Genomic DNA, 6,000 nt, shown 5'->3' on the forward strand with positions numbered 1-6,000 from the left:
GTTGGTTTAGACCACAGCGCCACCCACATCCCCATCCACCTGTAACACACACCATTACTGTGCACAACGTACAATATGCCGGGCAGTATTTTCCCTTTTCTGGTTTGACCATTAAAACATTGTCCAGCCAGGTAGTGCAAGGGTCCAACCCTCTCTGCCAGTGTCCCAGGGGAGGAACTGAGATTGGAGGTGGGGAAGACACAGAAGTGGCAAAATACACTGCCCCTTCTATGTCCCACCTTTTAGTTTTCTGGAATAGTAAGAATAATAATGGCATATCAATTTGATATCAGCACTCGCATCTAAACATTAGCCATGTTGATTTTGATGGGGCTGGCTTTCACATGCTAGGGACTGCAAGTTTATTTCAATTTTCAATACAGAATACAGTGGCAAGTTGGGAGTTATTGGTTTGCGGAGGGTGGGGGGGGAGCTTGTTTTTATTATGTATTTTGTGTTTTTATCTCATTTATTAATTTACTAGATATATTAGATTTTATATACCGCCCATCATCAAAAGATCTCACGGCGATTCTCAAGGTAAAAAGACGAGATAGAAGTACAAATAAATAGTTTAAATAAATAAAAAACTAATTGCGTTTTTATGTTGTGAACCGCCCTGGGATCTGCAGGTGAAGGGTGGTATCCAAATTTAATAAATAATAATGAAATAATAATTAATTCAATCAAACAGCAATGGGAATGATGACAGGTAGGGGGCTATAGTTGCCCCCCTCTGTCTGATGTCACCTGTGTCAGGTCTGCGATAGCTCCGGCTGTATCTCTGGCCCCGCCCAGATTCCTTGAGACTCCGCCTCCTCCACAGGTCCATCTAATTCAAACTTATGATCCAAAAGTCAGTATCTCTGCTTAAAATTTACCTTATTCTTTGACTCCCCTTGTCCTTTAACTCTGCGGTGTCTCATAGTGTCCCTCTTTAAGAGTTTAAGATGGTAATCCACTCCGCTGGAACACACCTGGAATTTCACGATTAAGCATCTTTAGATCCTGATGTTCCACGTGCGAAGCACCACTGTCAATAAGTATAGCTTTTCACCAGGTTGCGCTAAAAACATTAATGGCTAGGAGCTTAAAAAGCTTTAAATTACCGGCCGTGGATCACCTCCATGAGGGCTCTTTATAAAATGTGATAATTGTGGAACATTCATTGATATGTTAAGTGCCAAGGAAAGGTAATTACTGTATATGGTACATTGCAATATGAAGTAAATATATGATTTTCTCCCCCCTTAGCCACCTAGCAAAGAGTGCAGTGCAATTACAGCGCTGAGTAGTCTGCGGGGATGCATAATTACTCTGCGGTGTGATTCATCTACAAATCCATGCTCAGCTTTCCTTTTTTGTGCTGCTGAGGAACTACAAGCTGTGAAAAATGCATCATTCATGGCTACGGTGGCCCAGCGGGGACATCAGGGCCAGCCTTTGGATTTGGAGGCCTGTAGACAGCATCCTAAAAAGCAGAGACATCACCTTGTCAACAAAGGTCTGTATAGTTCAAGCTATGGTTTTCCCAGTAGTGATGTATGGAAGTGAGAGCTGGACCATAAAGAAGGCTGATTGCCGAAGAATGGATGCTTTTGAATTATGGTGCTGGAGGAGACTCTTGAGAGTCCCATGGACTGCAAGAAGATCAAACCTATCCATTCTGAAGGAAATCAGCCCTGAGTGCTCACTGGAAGGACAGATCCTAAAGCTGAAGCTCCAATACTTTGGCCACCTCATGAGAAGAGAAGACTCCCTGGAAAAGACCCTGATGTTGGGAAAGATGGAGGGCACAAGGAGAAGGGGACGACAGAGGACGAGATGGTTGGACTGTGTTCTCAAAGCTACCAGCATGAGTTTGACCAAACTACGGGAGGCAGTGGAAGACAGGAGTGCCTGGCGTGCTCTGGTCCATGGGGTCACGAAGAGTCGGACACGACTAAACAACAACAACAAAGTAGAGATAAAACCATTTTTATGGACATGAGGCTGGTTTTTTTTACCTCAGTCATACTTTGGCAAGTACGGGGAAGAAACTCATTGCTGTGGATTGGGGCTGAGCCTGATGAGGTACTTGGGTCTATGTGTCTCGGGGCTGGACCCAAACATTTTGTTGCCTGTGGTGAAGGACTTGATGGCGGTTCCCACCCCAGTTCCACGTCCAGACTCCAAAGGGGTTGACGGTTGAACCTTACTGGAACACTGGCAATGGAGCAACATCTTCTACCATACCCAAGGGCAGTGGGCTAGGTTAGGAAGTGTAGAGCAATAACATTTGTGAAAAAACCAAAAGCCGGATAATATTTAAGGATTATATAAGATCATATTGTACCAACCACACCATATTAGCAGAACTTGAGTGATACTTGTAAACACAACAAATACCGTTTGTGGAGTAGACGGGAACAATATAAAACTGTGCGGGGGAAACGACGACAGTATAAACAGTACAATGAGAATGATTGGAAGACTCGTTTTGTCAGAGGTCTTTTTTATTTAAGTGTTTCTTTAAGTATTAATTAGGAAAATTAAGGTTTTTTAGGCACGTAAATCTGCTTTTTCTTCTTTCTTTTTTAGTGTGAGATTGTAGATTCTTTGTATATGTGTGTAATTTAAATTAATAAAGATTATTTTTTTAAAAAAACAACAACCAGAAGTCTTTGTGTTAGGTATTCTAGGACAAGAAGTGCCAAAGAAAAATTGGACATTATTCATGTACGCTACTACGGTAGCAAGAATTTTAATAGCACAAAATTGGAAAACTGGAGAAATACCATCTAAAGAACAATGGCAAGAAAAATGGATAAACTATGCAGATCTGACAAAATTAACGGATAAACTGCGTGAAAAGGACAATGGTGACTTTTGAAAAGAATGGGAACCCTTTGCAACATACTTGCAGAAACAACAAAAATGGACTCGTTGGCAGGATTTAAATAAACATTTACAACTTTATCTACAGAGGACAAGAAATATAATTAGTGATTACAGAACATTATGTATAAACAGCAGAATGTAACATTTGGTGTAACAAACCAGAAATGAAAGTTGGGGGAAGTCAACAGGGTGGGGGGAAACTAGAAAACGGATGCTAAATGATGATATTGAATAATTGTTATGAGAAAAGAAAATCAATAAAAATTATTTGGGGGGGGAGGAAGTGTAGAGCAAGCTAGCATGAGGGACTCAGGAGGGGTAGTGGTGGCCTTGCCGCCTGAGGCAGCTGCTTCACTCTGCCTAATGGTAGAGCCAACCGTGCATCTTGAGGTTGGTACAGAGAGAAGCAGGAGAGTTCACCTGTTCTCCAGTCCCACTGAAATGAAGGACCATTGAACATCAGCTTCACGTCCAAAAGGTCAAGGGTTCAATCCCCGGCATCTCCAGGCCGGACTGGGAGAGATCTTCGTCTGAAACCCTGGAGAGCTTCTGCCGTTCAGTGCAGAAGGCATTGCTAGGCTAGGCAGCCCAACGATTTGACGCAATATAAGGCAGCCTGCCATGTTCTTAGGTGGGGCTGGGCTGCGGCTGAGCCTGTGGCTGGGGAGAAGAATGAGGAATGTGCGGATCAGTCACAGTGCTTTGCACTTCACGATCAATCAAAGGGGGACTCAATGTCCAGGCTGACCTTGTAAAAGTTGATATACCAAGTGGAATAAACATGTCACTTCACCTGAAAAATAGCACCGCGAAGACAGATTGAAAACCCAGCGCTTCCCCCCTGATTCCTTTTTTACTGCACGAAGTTAAGAGTGGGACACCTGATATTGCCACATGTAAAGGGAGACATTAAAAAAATATATATTAGTAAAAGATGTGCTAAATTAATAATGTGTCACATATATATTTGCTGCAGAGTTGCTGAAACTTCAATAATAATAATAATAATAATAATAATAATAATAATAATAATAATATTATGTATACCCCACCCACCTGGCTGGGTTTCCCCAGCCACTCTGGTTGGCTCCCAACAGAATATTAAAAACACAATAAAACAACAGACATTAAAAACTTCCCTAAACAGGGCCACCTTCAGAGGTCTTCTAAAAGTTATGTAATTATTTATTTCCTTGACATCTGAAGGGAGGGTGTTCCACAGGGCGGGGGCCACTACTGAGAAGGCCCTCTGACAGGTTCCCTGTAACCTCACTTCTCACAGGGAGGGAACCACCAGAAGGCCCTCAGAGCTGGACCTCAGTGTCAGGGCTGAACGATGGGGGTGGAGACACTCCTTCAGGTATACCTTATCACACCAGTCCTTACAAGGATCCTGCAAGGGAAACCAATCTTGGCATTGATCTGTTATATTCCTTTTAAACCCACCATTCCTTCGCAGAGTTCGATGGTGTCATGCATGCCTCCAGTTTTCCCCTCACAGCAGTGCTGTGTTGTGGTTAAGCCGACAGATGGCACCTTGCAGAGCTCACCCAGGAAGCTTCTACGCTAAGATGAGGTCTGAACCTAGATCGTCCCAGTCCAAGTCCAATATACTCCCTAAACTCACTGCTACATACCCTGAAAGTGTCCCGGAAAAACGGGACATCCCGTTTCCCCACGCAGGAGCACGGCGGCCATTTTGGGTGCCATGATCTCGTGCGATTTTGCACTGAGATCTCGCCCTGAAAAAAAGGGTTTCTTTGGGGTCTTCCATGAACTCACACAGGTCGCGTGACTTGCATGGGCACAGAAACATGCACCCCGGTTTGGGAATTCAATAGGTTGGAGAGCATTCTGCTGTAGTCAACACCACCACCCCCGTAATGCACATGAGAGCTAGGAGATCAGAGGCAGTATGCCTGAGAGCAGCGGCTGTTTGATATAATAAGCAGGAAAGTACTACTGAGCTCAAGTCTTGCCTGTGGGCTTTACATCAGGGCATCTACTTGGTCACTGGGATGCTGGACTAGATAGGCCTTAAAGTCTCCCCCAATAGGTCTCACCTCATGTTCTTTGAAAGCGCGCACACACACACACACACACACACACACATATATATACACACACATACATATATATTGTTGTTGTTTAGTCGTTCAGTCGTGTCCGACTCTTCGTGACCCCATGGACCAGAGCACGCCAGGCACTCCTGTCTTCCACTGCCACCCGCAGTTTGGTCAGATTCATGTTTGTAGCTTCGAGAACACTGTCTAACCATCTCGTCCTCTGTCGTCCCCTTCTCCTTGTGCCCTCCATCTTTCCCAACATCAGGGTCTTTTCCAGGGAGTCTTCTCTTCTCATGAGGTGGCCAAAGTATTGGAGCCTCAGCTTCAGGATCTGTCCTTCCAGTGAGCACTCAGGGCTGATTTCCTTCAGAATGGATGCGTTTGATCTTCTTGCAGTCGATGGGACTCTCAAGAGTCTCCTCCAGCACCATAATTCAAAAGCGTCAATTCATATATATATATATATATATATATATGCAGGTTTTGGTGTCCTCGGGTGTCTTCCCGTGTAAAAGTTGGGGTGTCTAGGCGACGTTTCGACGAGGTCTCACTCGTCATCTTCAGGCTGGTGCTTTCGGCTTCTTGTTACTGGAACAGAGCAGGATCTCAGTGTTTGAGTTCCTATAAATACTGTTGAGGAGGTGTGGTGTATAGCCTCCAATGTTCTGGGCAGAGAGGAGGTTCCCAGGCTAGTGTGTCTTTTCTTCTTTTGTTCCTTAATTACTTGAGGGATATCTTGAGTGATTTCTTGAGTGATTTCCTGAATCCCACTTAGGTGGGTCATTAGGTGTGGATTAGTTGCTAAAGCCTTCGTGTCTTGAACTCTTGAACTTTGTGAAGAGTTTTTCTGAGAAGATGGCTGTACTGCACTTGGTTGTGCTCTGGCTTGGCTTCGTGTATAGGGGCGAGCTGTGGTTTTGTGGCCTGTGCCAGCCAGATCTGTGTAGGGATTGCAGGGGGATGCTGCACCTGCGCCAAGCCAGAGCACAACCAAGTGCAGTACAGCCATCTTCTCAGAAAAACTCTTCACAAAGTTCAAGAGTTCAAGACACGA

General features: G+C 44.4%; 1 long non-coding RNA gene across 1 annotated transcript in view; it reads right to left on the reverse strand.

Annotated features, from left to right (window-relative positions):
* LOC310661178 overlaps positions 1-4,412 on the reverse strand; it is a 41,874-nt gene extending 37,462 nt beyond the window's left edge. The window contains exons 1-2 of the long non-coding RNA XR_014503815.1: positions 4,327-4,412; positions 882-977 (exon numbers count right to left, since the gene is read on the reverse strand). This is a non-coding gene — a long non-coding RNA (uncharacterized lncRNA). The remainder of the gene's footprint in view (positions 1-881; positions 978-4,326) is intronic.
* Between the last annotated feature and the right edge of the window lie 1,588 nt (positions 4,413-6,000).

This window comes from Podarcis tiliguerta, assembly GCF_965153285.1.
Source record: "Podarcis tiliguerta genome assembly, chromosome: 12".
NCBI classification, from domain to species: domain Eukaryota; kingdom Metazoa; phylum Chordata; class Lepidosauria; order Squamata; family Lacertidae; genus Podarcis; species Podarcis tiliguerta.